This window comes from Martes martes, assembly GCF_963455335.1.
Source record: "Martes martes genome assembly, chromosome: 16".
Lineage (NCBI taxonomy): Eukaryota > Metazoa > Chordata > Mammalia > Carnivora > Mustelidae > Martes > Martes martes.
Window position 1 is genome coordinate 33,983,205 of NC_137904.1, and position 23,821 is coordinate 34,007,025.

Here is a 23,821-nt window from a genome sequence, read left to right on the forward strand (position 1 = left end):
TCACATGCTCTACCCACTGAGCCAGTCAGGTGCCCTCATTATTGTTGTTTATTTGAATACACACCTGCCTATGGTAGGCAGCCTCTGAAAGGGCCTCTGAATACTCCTGGTATTCTTGTAGTTGTACATCCCTTGAGTATGGCCTGAATTTGCTAGCTCAGTTCTAACAAATAGACTGTGGTAGAAGTGATGGGATGTCAAGTCCAAGAGTAGGTTATAAAAGCCATGACTTCCACCATGGATCCTCTTTCTCACTGCCTCTCAAATTGCTTCCTCTAGAGGAAGTCAGCTGCCATGTCATGAAGTAATCCTATGGAGAGGCCCAGATGATGAGGGTTCAAAGTCTGCCAACAACCACACAAGTGAGCTCAGAAGCCTGTTTCCCTTCCAGCGGAGCCTTCGGATGAGACCGTGACCCCAGCTACAGGTTGACTGCAACCTCACAGAAGATATCAGCCAGAAGCTCCCAGCTAAGCCATGCCTGGATTCCTTACCCACAGAAACTGTAAGGTAATAAATGCTTGCTGTTTTAAGCTGCTACATTTGGGGGCAATTTGTTGCACCTGATAGATAAGTCACATACACCCTTCTCTTGGATGAAAGGAGCACTGGCCAGTTTTTAGAGCATGTGACAGACAGGGAGATGCACCGCTGAGATCCCCATTTAAGGAGATCCCAAGTGCCTGATGCCAGGAGTGCAGTTCACTGATAGCCTTGAGGGGCCAGCCCAGTTTTCAAGCTGAGGTCATGCTCTTCTTGGAGTGCTCTCCTCAGCCAATGGGTGAGCCACAGTAGTGGCACAAGAACCCACCCATCTGGGCCCAAATGCGGGACTCCTTGAAACATGCAGTCTTTGCTTCAGAGCTCCATGTTGGGCTGGCAGAGACTTTGGTCTGTGCTGGGTCTTGTCCATCTGTGAGTGTAACCCCCCGCTAAACCTCTCTCATTCTCAATCCCATTTTGGCCTGGGTCCACTACAGACTCCACGCTTTCCTCACTCTGTGACCCTGGGCAAGTTACTCAACCTTCCTGAGCTTTTTCTTCTTGCATGTAAAATGGATGATAAATAATGTGGGGTTCGAGTGAGGTATTTATAGAGTGTCACAGAATGTGGAGCACAAAGTGCTAAATCAAGGATAACTATTGCACGTCCACAGACCACACACCAACCAGCCAATTTACATTTTCCAGAAACTTGTATTGGAAATCAGTTTAATATATTGTGTAGTATATCTATAGTAGATGTTTGGCATTCATGAGGATTATAGCCATTATCCTTATGGAACTCCAAACTACCAAATGCCCCCATAGCATGTACTGTCACCCATAAAATGAACCAAAGTACAGCTGAAAATTATACATGACTCTTTTAGTTCCTTAACAGTTCTATAAATAGGGAACTAAACCTTTATAAATCTGTTATGATACGCCAAAGCGATTTGGTGAATTGTTTCTCTTGTTTGCATTGGACTTCATCACATCAGAGGGCTGAGTCACCTCTGAATACCGCCCTTTTAATAAACCCAGACATCTGAAATTTAACATGCCCAAACCTGTTCCTCCCACAATCTGGCTCACTTTGGTGATAATTCCAAGCCAGAAAACAGGAAGCCATCTATGGCACCTCCCTCCCTCTCCTTCCCACCTCTGAGCCAATAGCATGCTCTGTCTATTTGTTTTCCTTTCAAAATGCCCTAAACCCACGAACCTCCTTCCAGCTCCATGGACGCAACTGGCCTCTTTCTTCTCTTTCAAGAACCTCCTAGCTGGCTTCCTCTTGCCTTTAGAATAAAGACCACAGTCTTTGCCAAGGCTGAGAGGCTCTGCATGAGCTGGGCCCTGCGCCTCCACAATACCACCTCCACTCTCCAAACACACGTGGGTGCCAAGCTCGCTCTTGCTGTCGGACCATCCCGCAGGCCTTTGCTGTGTCTGGAACTCCCCTCCACCTACTCTTGGCACTGCACACTCCTTTTCCTCCATCAGGTCTGGGCCTACATGGCACCTATTAACCACCTCCTAAAGTACGTTCCACCACGCACGGCCTCCTCCCATTACCGTCAATCCCGGCAGCCAGGTCATTTCTTTTTGTTGCCTGCACCCCAATTTGTCACGACATATTTATTTGTTTATTGACGGCTTTCTCCAGCTTGTTGCAGTTTCTTCGAGCACACCAGTCTTTCGTACCCCTTTTGTTCATCCAGGGCCAGGCCCGGCGCTGGCCATAACACAGGCCATCGGATGAATTTCCCCAACGAAGAATATCGATTTTCTCTTTAACAGTCATTTTGCCACTATTGCAAAAGCCATGCCTTTCCCTTGTAAAAAAGATTATAAAATATAGATTGAAGAAAAGGATAAGACCATGTTATTCTACATTTAGAGCTAGCTACCGTTAGCCTTCACATACATTCTTCTGGGGGCAATTGTCATGCGTCTCTAGCCACCTGTATAGGGATATATATGTTCCCAAGTCCTTCAGCTTTCTGTGGTCACTCCTTCAACAGCCAAACAGAACATCTTGGTCCCCATGCACACCCTGAGGGAAATCAAGCCTTCTGGAGGGGCTATAATGGGGCGTGGCTTCCTTGTTTACGAGGAGGAAAGAGTACAGGTGGCAGCATTCAGTGACAGCCTCTGGGGAGGTCCCCGGAAGCACGGGAGGCGCAGCTCTCATGGACAGCAACCCAAAGCTGGAGGAGAAATGGAAATAGCCGGCTCCTAATAAATGTGCTTGGCTTCGTGCTTTCCATCTTTGCCAGTTTGGATTTCCTAGTGCTTCTCAAGACAACCCGCAGTACTTCTCAAGAACTGACCCAGGCCAATTTCAGCCAACCTGCCCGGCAAGATCTATGCCGAGGCTAACAGCGTGTCCAGACAACACAGAGGGCACAATTACCAACAAGTGAGTTTAACTTCAGCCAAACTTAACCAAATGTGGGAGAAGTCTGAAAAGTCTAGGAGACCCCAGAGCTGTTTAGAATATGTATCATCGAGTGGAGTGGGGTAGGGAAGCCACTGGGCCATTCCACGGTCAGACCAGAGAGACAGGATGTGGCCAGGCACTTTTCCTGGTAGTACGTCTTCCCAACAACCCTGCAGGGGAGGTGGTTTTTACCCCTTTCACAGGGAGGTTAAATCGTGTGACTGGAGTGACACGGCTAGAGGGGCCAGAGCTGGGATTGGAACCAAATCTGTTTGACTCTAGAACCTGAATTCTTTCTGTGGATCAGGAAGATAGATAAAAGGATAGCATCAGCATTGCTGAACTCCAGGACGGTCATGGCATGATCCTGTGTCGTTAGAAAGTAATGAAAATACGGGGCGCCTGGGTGGCTCAGTGGGTTAAAGCCTCTGCCTTCGGCTCAGGTCATGATCCCAGGGTCTTGGAATTGAGCCCCACATCAGGCTCTCCGCTCCGCAGGGAGCCTGCTTCCTCCTCTCTCTCTCTGCCTGCCTCTCTGCCTACTTGTGATCTCTGTCAAATAAATAAATAAAATCTTTGAAAAAAAAAAAAAAGAAGGCGCTATTCTATTTGTTTTGCTTTTGCAAATGAGGGGGTTGAAGTACAGAGAATCAGAATAATTTGTCAAGGTCGAGTCAATACCTGTGCTAGAATTCACACCCAGAGACTCTTGCTCCAAAACACACCCCTTGAGGCCCCCCTGCTATGCTCCTTCTAACAGAAACAGAGGGCAGCAGCCTTTCAGCACTAGCTGCAACACTTCCAAAGGCCCGTCCAGGAAGGACATGACCATCCAGATAATGGAGACAGGAGCTGTGGAGTCAGTCCTGTTGAATCCACATCCAGCCAGCGACCTCCCCCAGGGGGCTGCCCCTCAGCTCAGCTCCAAGCCTGAACACTTTGGCTGCCTCCTCCTTCCTGCTATTTCCCAGGACTGTGATGTGAACCTGCAGAGGAACGAAAGCGCCACAGCCCTGCTGGGGCTCTCCTACCTCCCGTGTCCAACACCGTTCCTCTTTTGTTCACCCCATGTCAACAGACCACAGAGCTCAGCACCTCCTCAGCTTCCAGAAAGATTGTGTTCACCCACACGTACAACAGGGAGCACCACCAATTTGAATGAAAATTTGAAAGCACAGCTGGGGAAGGGAACCTATAGCCCACGACTCAACAGAAAACCATTATTCCGTTTTCATTTTTCAACTCTTCTTCCCAGCCTGCTACCCATTTTATGGTCATTCCCCTCTTGGCCTTTTTCCCACACATATTCCCTGCCCTCTGGGGTAGCAGATGGTGGTCCAGAAAGGCCTTCTCTCTTCTCTGTGTCTCTGCTTCTCACTCTCCCCTCACCCCCTGGGCACACACAGATTCCTCTTGGAGCTTTGCTTGGATTAGCCACTATCTTTTTTTTTTTTTTTGAACTTATTAAGTAAGCTCTACACCCAATGGGGGGCTCAAACTCAGGCCCCTGAGATCAAAAGTCCCACACTCTAGTAACTGAGCCAGCCAGGTGCCCCAACCACTACTTTTCTTATACAGTACATCCTTTGGGCCCTCCCTCTAGTCCAAATAATTTGTTCAAGTATTTGTTCCAAATAAGTGCTGTTCTCTCCCTGCTTGGTATGCTGGTTAATACATGAGCTCCCTCTACTGCCCCCTGCCCTCACAGAAGCTCTTTTAGAAAGAGGACAGTGGAGAAGTCTAGCGAAGCCATGGTGCCTGTGTTGGGGGGTGGGAGGGGTTGTCCAGCTGCCTTTGCCTGCACTGGCCTTTTCCCCACTTCCTCCCTTTTGAAAGGTCATCGGCTTCAAAGGTCTCAGCAAGTTTGTCCTGAGCTCCTATTTTTCCAACTGTGGGTTTCTAGCTCCTCCTAACAGCAAGAGGGATTTGTCACTGGTGACGGCTGCCAAAGGTAGTGGCAGGAATCTCTCAGAGAGCAATTACCTTGAAGAACCTTCCCGGGAGAACAGGCTCTTTCTCTTCCAAACTGGAAAATTCTCATATTGTGCCAATTAGTCCAGAGGGCGCTTGGAACTTTACCAGGGGAAACACTAACAACTCTTAAAGGGAAAGTAAGCGAGGCACGAAGGCACCCTTCCCAGGGCCGTGACAGCAGGCAGGTGGCTTTTAGAAAGCACAAAATAATAATGAGCCATTATCCTGGCTGAACACACTGGAATATAATGTTAAAGCCCATCACTGATTCAAGTTCATTGTGGGGCTCACTCCCCCCCAAGAGGGTATAGATTTCATTGCCAGTGTCTCCTTTACCCTAGAGGTGAAATATCTATTCTGAAAAAGACTTACAATACCAGAAACCTCTTGAAGTCCATACAGAAATGGACAGTTGGACCTGCTGAAGGCTGGTGATTTATCACGATAAGAGAACGGCCAAGGATGGTTGCATGTTTCTTTTTAATCACACTGGCTTTGGGCTGCATGGCATGATTTCCTTCGAGACAGATTTGCCATCTTTGTTCGGCTTCGCCTGAAACAACACTTACCTTTGCTTGCTTTCCCCAGGTGGGAGTCGTGCGGAGGTGTGCAGACTGGCGGGACTGCACGCTGCCGTGTGCAAAGTCACAGACTGCACGGCTGCTCTCCGGCTTGCTCCAGAGTGGACCGCACGGTTGTGCACACACCGGACGCTTCAGTCCGCGGTGAGTCGGGGGGGAAGAGGGGATCTTGCAGAAGGTAGCCAGACCCCTCCCATGTGGTTTGGTAGAGGGGACGGGAAGCGGGCCGTTTGGAAAAGAGAGAGAGAGACCTCTGTACACCAGAGGACATCCCATTGAGCTAACTTAATGTTCCTATTTAATTCTGGAGAGAATCACCTGGGTGCAGCTCTTTGCTTTCGAGTCTGACCCTGATTTTCACTGCTGACCAGTTCTCCTTTTGGCAGGAAGAGGAAGGCACCAGGATCACTCTAAACGTCACAGTAAAATATTGCACTCCCTTCCTCATGCCCACAAATCACTTTTTTTTCTTTAAAGTAATCTCTACACCCAACGTGAGACTCAAAATCACGACCCCAAGATCAAGAGTTGGATGCTTTACTGACTGAGCCAGCCAGGCGTCCCAATAACCATCTTTTTTTTTTTTAACTTTTTTTTTTTTTTGAGGAACAAAACTCCCTGATTCCCCAATCTTTATGTATTTTAGATCTGAGTCCCAAAGTATGTTTTCAGCAGACTTGATTTACTGTAACCGAAGTACATTCTAACACAAACTTCTTTGGACTTGGCGTTTTACTTCCTTTTTAGATTGGTATTTTTATTTTAAACTATTTTCTCAGTGGTTTCCTTTCTCCAGCCCAGATGAAAACACGGCTTGACTTGAGCTTTTTAGCAATTAAAACAGGTTATTCTTCTAGGAGCAGAGTTAAATGTGTTCCCAGAGAGATGCCAAATGCCATTTTTGGTTGTAGTTCTCTCAAGAGGGCCTTTTAATAGTTCTTGGAGTGGGGTTGGTAATCTCTGGAAACAAGATAAACCGGGAGAAGATTGCCCTGTCCCAGGTCCTTTCTTTTCCTTTACACTTGAGGCAACTCTGTTAGAGGTTAGACATCGTGAATCTCACAGCTGAACTTGGAATTTCCTGCTGCTGACACTGGCTTTTGCATTGGGATCAGGAAGACTTAAGAAACAAAACCTAATGATATGGTCTCAAAATACATTTGAAATGCTTCCCATGGCAGTAACTCTCAACATCTCCAGGCTTACGAAACAGAGGGCAGCAATGCCATTCCTAGTTTCTAAAACCAGACTGTATTAGAACTAGGTTTGGCTTGATGTGGTAGAAAACCCAAACCATCAGAGGCTTAAGATAGAACTTTCTTTCTTTCCCTTGCAAAGAGGGCAGTGGTGGAAAAGTGGGATGGTGGCTCTATCCTTCAGAGTTCTCAGGGACCCTGGCTTCTTCCAGCTCCTCTCCCCACCATGCCTGTGCTTTGGTCCTTATGCTCATTACCCCCACAAGGTGGCATCCACTTTCTAGCCAGTAAAATGAAAGAAAGGGGGAAAAGAGGGCAAAAAACACCTACGGGGAAGGTTTCTAGCCATTACGAGGAGAACATTTCTGCTTCTATTCCATTGGACAAAACTTAATCACAGGGTGGCGCTGAGCTACAAGGGAGGCTGGCAAATGTAGACCTTTTCTTCTGCACGGCTGTGTGCCCAGTTAAAGATCCAATTTCTTTGTCATATACTCTAGGGCTTCTATTCTTAAAATTCATCCATGTCTACCAATGTATCTTGAAAAAATTGGAATGCCTGTTGAGATTACTATATGACAACACAAGATGGCATAAAATCGGTATTAGAAATGCCCCACTCAGATGGGCAGGGGCAAAAAAAAAAAAAAAAAAAAAGAAATGCCCCACTCTTCATACTCTCTTAAAAGTAATTTTGCTTTTGGTAGTCCATAGTAATTAAATACCTCTAAATACAGAAAAAGTTTTAACAAATTTTTTTTTAAGATTTTATTTATTTATTTGACAGATAGAAATCACAAGTAGGCAGAGAGGCAGGCAGAGAGAGAGGAGGAAGCAGGATCCCTGCTGAGCAGAGAGCCTGATGCGGGGCTCGATCCCAGGACCCTGAGATCATGACCTGAGCCGAAGGCAGAGGCTTTAACCCACTGAGCCACCCAGGCGCCCCAATACAGAAAAAGTTTTAAACAAAACCATATTCATCACATGGTTATTTATAATCACACAAAAAAATGGAATTAGAATGTCAAAATACGGGGGATTGAGCACATCAACTATGGAATATGTTCTTAATGAACTATTGTGCATCTGTTAAAAATTAAGTTTACAAAGAGTCCACAGTAACAGAAAACTGCTTATCCTGTTAAATAAAACTACAGAGATACAGATTAGCCGTATAGTTACAACTAACCTAGAGAGAGGAAAAAAGAAACAAAAACAACCAAATACTAAAAATAAACCCCAATGACCTTTCTGGTTAATGAAACTTCTAATGACTATTTTTTATTATATTTCTGTATTTTCCAATTTTTCTTAATGATTATACTTATTGTTTTATTAGAAATAAAAATAAATCCCACTCTCTGGTCTTTCTAGGTACCTACATTCTACCCAGCTCATAGGGTTCAGTTTAGTCCTTCTTCCTATCTGAAAGCTTCCTCTGATCCCTCCCTTTCTCCCCGGCATCACTGTTAATACCACTTGTAATGGAAAGTCACCACTTTGACTTGCCAGCATCAAGGGGACTCCTCTGCTAGAGAAGTCTTGGGGTTTGAAGGGGGCTAGACCTCTGCTCTGTCCACTCATTGGCAGTTATGGTGCCGTCCTGTGACCCAAGCACACTCATCAAATAAAATAAAGCAGGCATATGCTTTAAAAATAATCCATTTTGGGGGGTGCAGTCAGTTAAGCATCCAACTCTCGATTTTGGCTCAGGTCACGATCTCAGGGCATCACGAGATTGAGCTCCATGCTGAGCGTGGAACCTGCTTAAGATTCTCTCTCTCCCTCTCCCTCTGACCCTCCCGTGTGCTCTTTCTCTCTCTCAAAAAAAAAAAAAAAAAAAAATCGGGGCGCCTGGGTGGCTCAGTGGGTTAAAGCCTCTGCCTTCAGCTCAGGTCATGATCCCGGGGTCCTGGGATCGAGCCCCACATCGGACTCTCTGCTCAGCAGGGAGCCTGCTTCCTCCTCTCTCTCTGCCTGCTTCTCTGCCTACTTGTGATCTCTGTCTGTCAAATAAATAAATAAAATCTTTAAAAAAATAATAATAATCATAATCCATTTTGGGGGGTGGAAGGCAGAATAGGTAAAATAAGTTTGTTCACGCGTTGACCATTGTCCAAACAGAGTGATGGGAGCATGGTGGTTCATTATACTATTGTCTCTATGATTGTATTTGTTTGCGATTTTCCATAATATAATTTTGTTTAAAACGGTACCTGGGGGGGAAAAAAAACGGTACCTAGGATTTACTCTTTTCTGAAACCGGCTAGTTAGGCAATAGCAACAGTTCATTTAATTAAGCATTAACAACCGCGAATAAGGCTGTGAAATTTAAGGCAGGAGGCAAATATGAGTTAGATATCACCTGTATCATTTAGGATTATTTCAGTTGCAAGTGAAGGAAAATTTCACTCAAAATGGTTTAAGCAATTCATCGGATCCCGGAGGAAAAGTGGGAGAATACTTCCCCCTTCAGATGTTATTTGATAGAGGGCTCAAATATGTCGTTGCTCTGGAACTCTATTTCCCTTCACTTCTTGGCTCTGCCTTGTGCCAAGTTAGCTTCACTGGCAGGTTTCCTGAGGTGTCTCCTGACGGTCGCATTGGCTCTGCTTCAAGTGCTGCAGATAAAAGGTAGGGGTTGCTGTTGGTGCCCTGGAGGGATCTCCCCACCCAGGCACGAGTGCACACACTATATTGTACACCCTTGTATCCCACCATCATCCAGTGCAACCCGTGCACGTGAACGGCCTTCAACAAGTGCTTCTAAAGGCTCCTTTGAATGGACAACCGTTTGCTAGCACACAGCCACGGGGTGAGCCGCCAGACTCAGAGGAGGAACTCCCTGCACCACCCTAGGGGGAACGGGCTTTCATTAGGCCTGTCTGGTGACGAATGTCTGTTAATTCCATGGAGGATAAACCATTTGCAGGCCTCCTGAGGGATTAGCCGTTACCAAAAACAAAAACAAAAACACCTTCCTCCATCTGTGGAGTGATAGCAGCTAATGCTGACTGAGGGTTTATTCACACTTAACCTTCACACTTAACCATCACAATAACCTTATGATTCATTTTCTTAAAATTTTATTTTTTTATTTATTTTAATTTCTACACCCAATGTGGGGCTCGAACTTACAACCCCGAGATCAAGAGTCTCATGCTCTACTGACTGAACCAGCCAGGGACCCCAATTATTATTATTATTATTATTATTATTATTATTATTGCTATTATCCCCATTTTACAAATGTGGAGACTGAGGCACAGGCCACCTGAGTAGTAGTGACCTGAACCAGTACTGAATCCAGGTAACCTGCCTATGAGATGATTCTTTTACCTTTCCTTCCTTCCTGTCTTCATTCTCCTCCTTCTTCTCTTTCTCTTTTTCTTTTTTAATATTTTATTTATTTGAGAGCACGAGCAGGGGGAGTGGCAGGCAGAGGGATTAGTAGGCTCCCCACTGATCAGGGAGCCCAATGTGGGGCTCGATCCCAGTTACCCTGGGATCATGACCTGAGCCAAAAGCAGATGCCTAACCAACTGAGCCACCCAGGCACCTCTTTTCAACTTTTCTGCTTCCTGGTCTTAGAGATGCTTACTTGCAAGCACTCCTGGCTAAACACCAGTTTCAAGTTTTTTCCTACTTCTCCAAGTTCTCTTGCAAGTCCACCTTCTCTGCCTGGCTGTTCCGTGTTTCAAGTTCCCATAGGATTCTTCCTGGGCCCCTCTCCCTCCTCACAGTCTGGACTCTCCCTGGGCTTCTCATTAAGGCCCTGGGGTTCAGGGGCCATCAGTAGCCTGGGTAGCATTTGACTACATGCAACAGAAAAAGTGACTATACTAGTTTAACCACATGGGGGCTTTTTTTTTCTAGGAAGACTGAAAACACGTGATGGGGGGCTGGCACAGCAGCTCTACAGTGTCATCATTGTCCCAGGGACCCTCATCCTCACAAGTAGCTTGCATTTACATGCTCTTTTTGCCTTATATCACACGACAGTTGCTCTGCCTCTAGCAAGTTTACATTCTGGGCCAACAGGGGAAAGACAAAAATGCACCCAAGTCTCATCTATCCCTTTGTATAAAGTATCCTGGTAGTCTATCCACCTACTTCTGCTTACCAATCACTGGGCAGAGCTGGCCATTCCTAGCAGCCAGGAGGTCAGGGAAGGTATCTTTAACTAGGCACACTGCCCTCTGAACAAATTAAAGACTGATGGAATGGAGAGAACTTACATAGATACAATGGAATATCATTCAGCCTCGAGAAAGAAGGAAATCCAGCCATTTACAACAGCATGGATGCACTTTGAGGGTACCAGAAGAGAAATACTGTATGATATCACTTACATGTGGAATTTTAAAAAGCTGAACTCATGAAAACAGGAAGTAGAATGGTGGCTACCAGGAATTGGGAGATGGGAGATGGGGAGGCGTTTAAGTTTACAAACTTGCAACTAGTAAGTAAGTTCTGGAGCGTTAATGCATAGCATAACTCTCCAGATCATTCAACAATATGAATGAAGCTGTATTACAAGCTTCAAAGATGCAAAGAGACTAGATCTTAAATGTTCTCCCCAAGAAGAAATGATAATTACATGACATGAAAGAGGTGTTAGCTAATGGCTACTACAGTAATCACATCGCAATGTATAAATGTAGCAAGCCAACATGTTGCACATTTACACACTGTTATATCTATTACATCTCCATTAGAAAATAAGAAGAGAGTAACTATTGGATGGACAGGCAACCAGCATGCCACTGGATACACCACTGATCCCAAATTTACAGTTCTATTTCAGACCCCTGCACAAACTGAAGGTGAATTCTGTCCCCTAGTGCCAGAGCATTACTATCCTCAATCTCCTTTATCCTAGACCTACACTCACCACTTTAATTAGGGTCCAGCTTTGTTGATCTTTGACACCATTTGTTATGAAGGCACACATTCTCCGCCCTTTCCTTGCAGGGTCTTTTTGATTCTCAAATACCTCTTCTTTTCTATCGCAAATCAAAAGCTATGGTTCCTAATGCTGCTTTCTTTTTTTCTTAAGTAGTCTCTACACCCTCACACAACCCTGAGATCAAGAGTAGCATGCTCTACCAACTGAGCCAGCCAGATGCCCCTACTTGCATTATTTTTAACAGTTCCAATCCGTCCTTCCTTCATTTATTTAAAGTAGGCTCCAGGGGTGCCTGGGTGGCTCAGTCGGTTAAGGGGCTGCCTTTGACTCATGTCCTGATGCCGGAGTCCTGGGATCAAGCCCTGCATCAAGCTCCCTTCTTAGCAGCTTCCTCTCCCTCTCCTTGCTCATGCTCACTCTCTCAAATAAATAAATAAAATACTTTTTTTAAAAAGCGGGCTCCATAAAAAATAAAAATAAATAAATAAATAAATAAGAAGCGGGCTCCATGCCCAATGTAGGGCTTGAACCCACGACCCCAAGATCAAGAGTTGCATGCTCCTGGGACTGAGCCAGCTAGGCACAGCTCTCCAGGCATTTTAGATGACCCTGGATGATCTGGTGAAGGATCATAAACTCAGTAAGATAGAGAAGAAAATCACAAGGATTAACATTTCAAAGTATTATCTTGCTGTAGATAAAGAATGCTTGTGGCAGTCAATGTAAAGAGAATCTAACATAAAGACAAATGACATAAACCATTGTAAATCAATTTCATAGAATTACTCTGAGTCTAGAAAATGAGAACTGTAAAATTTACATAAGTATCTGGAAAGTTGTTGTTGTTTTATTTACTCTTGCTGATTTGTTAGAAAAGGATGTGACTCAGGAACAGCCAAATGGAAGGAATGCACAGGGCGGGGTATGGGGTGAGGGGCGGGGAGCTTCCGTGCCCTCTCTGGGTATGTCACCCTCCCAGCATCTCGATCTGTTCACCAATCTGGAAGCTCTAATCACTGGAGAATTTTCTATGCAATACTCTTCAATGAAAAACAGGGTAGGGCATGAAATAGAAACACATGATGTTTAAAAACATATCAAAATTAAATTTCTGTAGCATTCAAAATCGGATGAGCTTATACTTCATCTCTCTAAATTGATTTCCTCATAGATAAAATGGGACAATTTTTTTTAAGGTGTCCAGTTCATGAGGTCGGGGTAGAGAATAAATAAGACAAATAATGCCTGTACACACTTGGCCCAGCATTTCATACGGGGCAAGTGCTCAATCAATGTTAGTTATTAGCGTGGTATTGGCAGTCAGAAATGAAATTTTTTTTTTTAAGATTTTATTTCTTTATTTGACAGAGGGAGAGATCACAAGTAGGCAGAGAGGCAGGTGGGGGGGGTGGGGGGAAGCAGGCTCCCTCTTGAGCAGAGAGACCCATGCGGAACTCGATCCCAGGACCCTGGGATCATGACCTGAGCTGAAGGCAGAGGCTTTAACCCTCTGAGCCACCCAGGCGCCCCCAGAAATGAAATTTTAATACGTTAAGGCAGGAAGGGCAAATTTTTATTTTTCGCAAAATTATTTCAAGGTCAAACATTTTTAAGAAAAAAATAATCACAAGAAACTTGTTTCACTTAATAAAACACCGAAGTGTCTGCTGATGACCTGATCAGAGTCCTACGTATCTCCTGCAAGACAGGACAAGTCCAGAAACATTTCCTCAAGACCCTAATGAGATAATGGAAACGATGCAGCCAAGTTTGGTTTCCATTAGGTTGATGCGTTTTGCAGTGTTGTTGGGGCACAGGACTAACAGTCAAGAAAGAATTCTTGAGACATCTTTGGTGCAAAAAGGTGGTTTTATAGGACAGGACCTGTGGGCAGAAAGAGAGGTTTCTCTAGGACTGTGGGGAGCAACTGATTATATACTTTGGGGTTAGGGAAGTAAGACAAAGGGAAGCTCTGAAAGGACTTTGATATGCTAAAGAAGATTCACCCGACTTGGGAGGTCTGGCTAAGGTTGTTTTTTCCCTCCAGCAAGGCATTCATGTTAAGATGGTTGGGAGTTCCCTGGAGGAAGGTTCTACTCTGTCTGCCTCAAGTATTTGTCCGTGGGCTACAGGTTATAAGGACATTTCATTTTATCTACATTTCTTTCTACCTTTGTTTCCCATATCAGGTTATGCTAAAGATCAAACAGGAACAGCTCTCCAGGTGATACAAAGAAGGTGCACCTGGCAGGAGGGTATCCTGAGAGATGGGTGAAAAAGGAGGTATGTGGTTTCTCATAAAGACAGCCGTCAGTGTCTGGGATGGACTGCATGGCGACGGGAAATCTGACATCACCAAAGTCCCAAATGACCCTGGACACGTATTTCTCCCTTTCTTCCATAGGCTCCATGCTCCAAAGTGATGCTGACAATTTAGTTCAGTTCAGCACAGATATATCTAGTATCTTTGTATATCTTTGTATCCAGGGACTTGGGATACAGAGACGAGTAAGACAACTTCTGTTCCCTGAAATGCTCTACAGCCCTCTGGGGGAAATAGATGATGGTGATTGCAGGGAGTCAGTCCTTCATCAGAAGCTGCCCCAGGTGACAGAGTCTTAATGATCTGGGTACGACATGGAGGGGAAGTCAGAGAGGACCTGTCCAGGTAGTTGAAGTTCTCTAAGATGTAAAATTCATTTTAAGGCAGAGAAAGCTTTTAGTTCTGGCACATTCAACCTACAGCCTGTTAATTATCCACACCCCTGCATGGATATGGACCTCCGTAATGTCCCACCTGGCAGCGGGAGCCCTAAGTCACAGCACAGTTCCATGTGAGAATTGCCCTCCTTCCTGCTGTCGCGAGGTCACTGCTCCCAAGGATCCCACCACCGGGAACCTCATCTGCCACAAGAGCTGGGGAAAAAGTGGCACATGTAAGGAGCCCAAGTTTCTGGAAGGAGGAAATGTGGCACATTTTCATAAACAGATGAGGCAAAAAGTGGATGTCATCATGGAATGTTGAAATCCCAGCCAAAGCAAGTGAGGTAGGTTGAAGCCTGCAACAGAGCCAACTCCAGGGGGCCAAGAATGCAGCTCGGGGGCCACACTTCACAATCTGGAGGAGGTCCGTGGGCTCCTTCCTCCGTCCCTGCCCTGGAATGCCAGTCAGCCAGCCATCTAACGAACAGGGAAGGCCTGCCCTGTACCAGGGACAGCAGGACATCATCACAAGAAGCCTGAGGATTACAGAGTACAGGGAGAGTGCTAAGAAGGAAAGGGAGGGGACTCTTAACCTAGTCTGGGGAACCAGAGAAGGCTTCTGGGAGGGGGTTCTGTTTCTGCTGAGACCTGAAAGGGAAGGAAGGAAGCAGCCAGGTGGGGAGGGGCAGGAGGTGGTTCGACAAGAAGGCATGTGATCGTTGCAGTGCTGAGTGTTGGGGTGAGGAGGAGAAATGCCTCTTCCCTAGCTCTGGTTTTAAGTCTTCCCTAAAGACTCCTGGCCTCTGGCCCTCCCTTAGTCCTCCCCATGGAGGAAGGGTGAGTTATTTGATGGGGATCTATTTTGCGATGGTCTGGGTGATACGAGGCCAGCAGCTAGGAATGCCTGGGGACACTCCCCGGGACCCCTACTCCTGCTGCCGGCCTCCTCTCCTCCTGCTGGAGGCCACCTGGCAGTCAGGCTGCAAGACACACCTCCCAAGACCTTCAGGGAACCTTAACCAAACCAGGTTTATTACTCACACAAGCCCTGGAGAGGACATAGTGGTCTCGGGGACACGCTCGGAGGTCAGGGGTAAAGAGGGTGCAGCAGACCTGGGATTCTGCCTTTTTGGGCTTGAGGATGGGGGCTGAGGGTTTCACGAGTTCACTCTTCACTGGTGAATTTAAAGCAAAGTTTTGAAGATCTAACACGTTGCATGACGATTACAGTCAATTGTACTATAAAGATTAAAGTGACTAAGAGGGGCACCTGGGTAGCTCAGTGGGTTAAAGCCTCTGCCTTCAGCTCAGGTCATGATCCCAGGGTCCGGATGGAGCCCCACATCGGGCTCTCTGCTCTGCGGAGAGCCTGCTTCCTCCTCTCTGCATGCCTCCCTGCCTACTTGTGATCTCTCTCTCTCTCTCTCTCTGTCAAATAAATAAATAAATAAAATCTTAAAAAAAAAAAGTGGCTAAGAAACGTAGATCTTAACTGTTTTCACCACACACACACAAAAATTACGTGACATGACAGAAGTGTTGGTTAACATTGCATAGTGCAATGTATAAATGTATCAAATGAACATGTTGTGTGCCTAGAGTTTACACAAAACTGCACATCAATTATATCTTGATGAAAAAAGAAAAGGAAAAACTTAAAAAAAATGTAAGAGAATTAGAGCACAGGAAGGGAAAGGCAGGGTGCCTCACATGGCCAGGTACGTAGGTCACCCAGGGTGCTCTAGAATGGGACTGTCACGGATGGGGCGGCCTGGCACATGCCGTCTGTATGTGTCGCCAGCAGTGCGTTATTGGAGATGGATGTCTTTGAGAGGGAAGCCTTGAAATTCAAAGCCTTAGTTAATGGCAGGCACTCCTGTGACAGTCTAAAAAGCTACCTGTCAGGCCCTGACGCTATAGTATCATTCAAAGTTTAGTGCAGGAAACAGAAAGCTCTCTCAGTGTTTTGGGTAGAAAGGGGTTGACCAGGTATCCATGGACTGGAAGGAGGGGAAGAGAGGCTCAAGGATAAGGTCTCCGTGGGAGACTCCAAAAGCCCAGGAGAAATGGCCCACAGGTGGAGCTACTACTTCCCAGCCCTCCGGTGGGCTGCTAACTGAACACAGACCTCCACAGCTGCAAGTCAGGGACCCAGACACCCTAGTCAAGACGCTGCCACAACAGCCTGTTGTTACGCGCCAAAAATGGGTCCTGGAAGGTCGCTGCAGAAAAGTCTCATGCCTCCACACGATGACTTGGCGGCAACTACAAAATCAAAAGGGGCTGCCATCAAATCTGCACCTGTTTCCAACCAAAAGCCTCGCTACAAAGGAGCCTGTGACTACAGTTTTTGGCTTTCTGAACTCTGTCGTCAGGAAGGTGCCTTTGATGGTGGGCTGGAGGTTGGAAGAGTTGAGCCACGGTGCATCACAGTGGGGTACACACATTGGTCTCCATTTCTTGACTGGGTGGATCCAGTCTAGTATAGGTCCTGGATCTCAGGATTTGGTTTCTCTTTTTCTCTCTCTACTGGGATGAGTGGGAGGCAGTGTCTGCTCTACACATACCACCTTTCCCTGACATGGGCTGGTCCAAGGTCAAGAGTGGGAATTGGGAGGTAGCAAGTAGACTTTGTCTCAAACACTGAGCTATATCCTCCAGTCTATTTCAGTCTTCTTACCTGCTGACTTTGTTTTTTGTGTTTTGGATTTTTTTTTTTTTGGATTTGTTTTTAGATTTTTTTGTTTGTTTGTTTCAGAATGTGGGTAGGGAAGAAGAATACAATTTACAGGGTCCTCCCAAAAACCCATCTTCTAATATGCTGCAGTGCAAAGAGCTGGGGGTAGAGAGACACGAAATGAGACTGAAGAGGATGATTCTGTTAGGTCTTCCGGGTTTACTTAAGGATTGTGGATTTGAACATAAGGCCATGAGAAAGCCATTGGAGAAGCATATCTGAAGGGATGAGCCTAAAGTCAAAATGCATTAGGGGTGCCTGGGTGGCTCAGCCTGATAAGCATCTGCCTTCGGCTCAGGTCATGATCCCAGGGTGCTGGGATCAAGCCCCACGTCAAGCTCCTTGCTCAGCAGGGAGCCTGCTCTGCCCCCTCCCCCTACTCATGCTCTCCCTCGCTCTCAAATAAATAAAATCTTTTTAAAAAATGCATTAAATGGACAAAGAAGCAAAATAAGGACAAAATCATTGTAGGAAGTACAAAGAGTTGGTTTCCTTATTCTGCCCCTCATGAACTGTGTGACCTCTGGATCTCAGTTTCTTCATCTGTAAACTGGACATAATGAAATCTTTATCTTAGGAGAACAAAAAGGGAAAACTGCTTAGGGTGGTGCTTGCCAGAAAAAGGTTGAATCTGAATCCAAATCCGACACTGTAATCACTAGTGAAGCAAGTTCACAAAATGAATTTGGATGAAAATAGAGTAACCTAAAGCACCCTCTCTCTGAGACCAAACCCCCAGCAATGAGTGTGTTGGAGAGTATTTGGAACTTTATATGGTGGGGGCGCCTGGGTGGCTCAGTGGGTTAAGGCCTCTGCCTTCAGCTCAGGTCATGATCCCAGGGTCCTGGGATCGAGCCCCGCATCGGGCTCTCCGCTCCTTGAAGAGCCTGCTTTCTCCTCTCTCTCTGCCTGCCTCTCTGCCTACTTGTGATCTCTGTCAAATAAATAAATAAAATCTTTAAAAAACAAAACAAAACAAAAAAAAACTTTATATGGTGGTTCCACACTTACATTGGGGAGTTGCTACTCACAGCCGTGGGATCTCAGCCAGGTGATGTGATCTTTCCAAGCCGAAATATTCTCTTCTTTAAAAGGGCACCAAATTATTATACTTCACTTCAGAAGCCTGGGGGAATTAGATGTGAAAATCCACACAAAGCATCTGGTATAGAATAAATGTTCAAAGGCTATGACCCGGTGTTCGTGTTACCTGTTGTTGCTCTGGACCAAACACGGCTCCTCCCTTCACGGCAGGAATGCAGTGTAGTACAAAGCGAGCGGAAGCAATTCCTAGGGGTCACACTACTATTCCTCCCACCTGTGAGATGGACTGTGAGTCCGGCAGGTGTCAGGACAGACGGAAAACAGCCTGGTGAGCTCACTCTTCCACCACAGGAGTGTGGGGAGTGTGGGGAGTGAGGAGAGTCCGCAAGGCCACACATCACCATGCTCTCTCCATGGACCCTGCTCCTGACAAGAAGCGATCTGAGGTGAAGATCGACAGAAGCAAGTATGAGAAGACGCAGTGTCGACCCACCATGACAGCCGGCTTCTAAATGATTCCCGACGATGGTCCAGCGCCTGGCACCCGTGCTCTTCCGGAATCCCCTCTGCTGCAGTGTGGGTGGACCTGCTGACCTGAGCTTGCACCCAAGCGCATGCTTGTGATGAGCCAGACTGTCGCGATTAGTTATACGAGACGGTGATCTTGATCCTGCCTGCACTCTGACTCCTCTCTTGCTTGCTCCGATGATGCAAGCTGCCGCACTGTGAGCTGCCCTAGAGAGAGGTTCCCAGGGCAAGTAACTGGGGGAGGCCCTCAGTCCAACAGCCCGGGAGGAACTGAATCTCGCTGACCACCTCCGGAGTGAGCTTGGAAGCATGTGCTTCCCCACTGCTGTCTCGAGGTCTTAGCCGCAGGCCTGGCCAACACCTTGCTGGCAGCCTCGTGAGAGGCCCTCAAGCATAGGACCCAGCTAAGCCATACCCAGGTTCTTGACCCACACAAGCTATCAGACAATACATGTTATAAGTCACAGTCTATGGGTAATTTATTATGCAGCAATACGGAACGAATACACCCAGCAAATACGTCCCTAGGTCTCTCCTGACTTCGCTTCTTTACCAAAGTGGTTGGTCCATCCTGCAGCAGAAAACAACAAAATCTCAGTGTTTCTGCCATTAGTAGGCCACAAGGAGTATGTTTCCAGTAATTACTGCCCAACCAGCGAGCATCCACCTCCCTCAGGCAGCAGAAGCACTAAATGGGTCACATAGATCCACAATATCCAATTTTCCTGAATAAGAACTAAGTGGAAAATCTAAGAAATAACCAGATGAACCGGATGGGGAATTAGAGGACTCCCATAACCTCCTTCATTCAAACAGACGGAGGCACCAAAAAGGAAACGTGAACATGAAACACACACCCAGAACTGAAACTCAAGAAGTGAATGCGAGATACGAAAGATATATGAGGAACATTCTTTTGAAGGTTTCTACTAGGAAAGTCTAAATACTTTGTTCTGTCTCAAGGAGATTAAAGCAAACACAAGTCCAGGAAATAGGAAACGAAGAAGCAGACAAGGAGACTTCGGTCAAAGGTGAAACAGCCGCTGCCATAACTGAGGAAAAAAAGGAGAAAGACAATTAAAGAAAACAAAAGCGCTTTAGAAATGTCAAAACCTGACCAAACTTGGGGCACCTGGCTGGCTCAGTTGGAAGAGCGTACGACTCTTGATCTCAGGGTTGTGAGCTCAAACCACAGGTTGGGTGTAGGCAGGACTGGAGTGCCTGGGGGGCTCAGTTGGTCTTTGGCTCAGGTCGTGATCCCAGGCTCTTGGGATGGAGCCCCACATCAGGCTCCCTGCTCAGCGGGGAGCTTGCTTCTCCTTCTGCTGCTCCCCCTGCTTGTGCTCTCTCTGGCTCAAAGGAATAAAATTTTTAAAGATAAATAAACTTTAAAAAAATGACCCAAAAAATTGACCAGAGTTTACCAGAAATTGAAGTAGTGATGTTAATGTAGTCTTGTTTTTCTCAGCTCTTTTTTTTTTTTAAAGATTTTATTTATTTACTTGATAGTGAGAGAGTGAGAGAGAGAGCACGAGAGGGGAGAGGGTCAGAGAGAGAAGCAGACTCCCCGCTGAGCAGGGAGCTTGATGTGGGACTCGATCCCGGGACTCCAGGATCATGACCTGAGGCAAAGGCAGTCGCTCAACCAACGGAGCCACACAGGGGCCTCTTTCCCAGCTCTTTTTGAGATATAATTAACACACTGTGTGAGTTTTAGGTGTACACTGTATTGATCTATTTATAAAAGTTACAAAATGGTTAGCACCATGTTAGCAGGTAGTAACCTGCTGATGGCAGTCTCCGTTAAAAGTACCCAGAATGGGGACGCCCGGGTGGCTCAGTTGGTTAAGCATCAGATTCTTGATTTTGGCTCGGGTCATGATCTCAGAGCTGTGAGATCACGCTCCCTGTCGGGATCTGTGCTTAGCACAGAGATTGCTTGAGACTCTCTCACTCCCTCTCCCACTGCTCCTCTCCCTTCACTCTCTCAAAAAAAACAAAAACAAAAACAAAAACAAAAAACACAAAAGCTCACTACATATTGGGCAAAATTAATTAAAAACTATACACATGAGGGACGCCTGGGTGGCTCAGTTGGTTAAGCGGCTGCCTTTGGCTCAGGTCATGATTCCAGCGTCCTGGGATCGAGTCCCACATCCGGCTCCCTGCTCGGTGGGGAGCCTGCTTCTCCCTCTGTTTCTGCCTGCCACTCTGTCTGCCTGTGCGCGCTCGCGCGCGCGCGCGCTCTCTCTCCCTCTCTCTAACCAATAAATAAATAAAATCTTTAAAAAAAAAAAAAACTATACACATGAGTGTACCATCTAAAGTTACCAATCTACAAGATTAAACAAAGAAGTGTACAGCATCCAGGTACCAAAATTAACCATTTACAAAAGTTAAAAAACAAAAACAAAAAGCAAAACAAAAACCCAAAACCCAAAGTCAGGTTGGTTTCAAATTCCTCAGCAACAGCTGATGCCAACAACGAAGGTGAGATGTGACCCAGGGCTCCGCATCCGATGAAGCTGCTGCTCACACGGACAGAACAGAAAGGCATTCTCACACGTGCAGACTCCAGCTGTGGGAACTCTGAATCCATTAAAGAAGAACTCTGAATCTAATTTATGGAATCAGTCAGGATTCGACCAGAGAAGTGGAACCGTGTGCGTGCACGTGCGCATGTATGTATGTGTGCATGCATGTGTGGGGATTTGACTCATGCAGTGTGGGAGCTGGGTAGGCAGCTTTCCCCAAAATGTGATGCTGGGGATTGAGGGACAAAGGGCTACCAGTCAGGAAGGGACAGTAAAGTAGAGAAAGGACAAGAGCACTCTGGATCCAGTGAGCTGGAGTCCGTGAGGACAGTCCCTGGGACAGAAACTCGTGTCCGCTGAGTCCTCTTCACAGAGCTAAGCACACTCACCTGGCCCAAGAGGCAGAGATGCTCCAGGAGGATCCAAGGGAATGTGAAGCTGTGGCGGGCCTGACTGCGGAGGGGCTGAGGCGGCAGAGAAATGACAGCACTTTGAGCTAAAATTGGCTGCTGTCTCATTTGCAGCCTCCAAATCTCCATGAGAATCTCTAGTCTCGTGGGCCGTTCTAATAAAAAACATACAGGAAAGATAATTCTGGAAAAATATAATTTGGACTAGGCAAGTGGAAACATTACAAAGACCCCATGGCCCATCCCTTTTCCACTTGGCACCTGGACACGTTGCCTTAAACCACACTTACTCTCCAAATAAAGACAGTAACAGAACCACACTTGTGTATAACACAACACAATATCCCCCATACAGCCAAAACCACACTGACCTTCTCCCCAGAACAGCACCAGAGTCCCTGGTTTGTCTCCGGAGAATGGGCATTCTTTTCTGAGCTGGTTCATACTCCCTTTTTGACATCTTGATACTTAAATACTTACACAGAACGTTATTTATTGCGAGCACATCTTAAATTAGGAAATAAAGGATTGAGAGATTTTTTAAATTTGGTTAATATTTATTAAAATATATTCACATCACCATAAGGGAGAAATACTCATACTATTACAGTATGAGTATTTTCTACAACAGGTCATGAGGTCACGACTCATGTTTGTAACTACCATCATTCACCACTTACTCCTTATTCCTTATTGTCCTCAGCAAGCACCTCGGTTCATCATAGTTCCTCACCTGGTGGAATGATCCAAACCTTTGTGGAAGGTGTGAGCCATTACCAGTATAAATTGGGTTATTACTGTTTTCCTTTGACTTGAGTCAGAGGCTATGGGAGTACTATAAGGTACTGCAAAGGATCTCTGGCATTCTCCCTCATTATCCCTACTGTATAGTAACAACCCAATTTCCCTTTGATAGTCAGGATCAGTCACCCCAGCCTGTACTTTGCCTGTTTATTCAGTGCCCAAAGACACCAGATGGCAGCTTCCAACTCCACTTCAAGGAAATCTTTGCTGTGTGTCCTGGTGAAAGCATTTCTCCCTTTGTAACTAAGACTTCCAGACCAGTAGAGCCTCAAGCTGTAGGAATGAGAAGCAAAAATTTGACTACTGGATCAACCGGGCTGCTAGGGAGAGGAGCAACTCTCATTTTTGTGCCTTGATTCCCAGACTCCCAGATCCAGGGTGTGGGAGACGCACGATGCCGACTGACAGCATATACCACATGCTGAAGAACTCGGCCTCAGCCCTTCAAGGGATCACCACCTAGCTGGTACTGTGGTTACTCACTCAACCACGTGTCAGGGCAGTTGCTTCAGGATGGTGGGGGAACATGGTAAAACCAGTGAATGCCAAGAGCATGAACCCACTTCTGCATTTTGTGTGCTGTGAATACCATGATGGCAGATGACACATTCCCTAAGGCCACAGATGGCAGTTTTGGCAGAGGCATTGTGGGCAGAGAAGGCGCATCTAGGTCCACAGCAAGTGTCGATTCCAGTAAGATCAACCTGCTGCCTTTTTCGTAATGAAAGTGGTCCAATGTAATCAACCTAACACCGGGTAGCTGGCTGACCCCTCCGGGCAAGAGCGCCCTATCAGGGGCTCAGCATTGTCCCTCGCGCTGGCGGTTGAGGCACTTAGCAGCTGCAGCCAGGTCAGTCTTGGTGAGCCCAAGTCCACTGCTCTCACTATGGCCACTTCGGTTGGCACTGAGTCCACAGGTGTTGCTGGGGAAGGAGGCTGTCCCGTGTCCACAGAACGGGCGATTCTAGCCATCTGATTATTAAAGATCTTCCTCTACCCTTTCTTTGGTGAGCATTCACCTGGAACACAAGTTAGCTTCATAATCTGCCATTCAGAAGTCTATCCTCATACCTCTTCCTCAGGCCTTGTGATTTTTTAGTTGTGTTCGTTCCAAATCCAATTACCCAGCCAAACGATGCCTTGGTGTGGACCCTTTCTTCTGACCATCTCTCCTTCCAGGCAAAATGAACAGACAGGTACCTTGTTCCAAGTTCTGTCCGCTGGGAGGACTTCCCCTCTGTCCGCTCCCAGGTGATGCATGCCCGCCGTGCAGAACGATCTGTAAATGAAGCCCCAGACTTCCTTCCCATGTGAACTGATCACAGGGAATTTCCCATGAAGTCATGGCTGTGGGTTGAGAGAGAATGTAATGTAGCAGGAGGAGGGCTTTGGGCATCGTGGAATTGGTGATAGGCTCTTAAGGCAGGAGAAGATTCATTTCCTCAGGCTGGGACGGAAGGGCTGCGTCTAGTGGC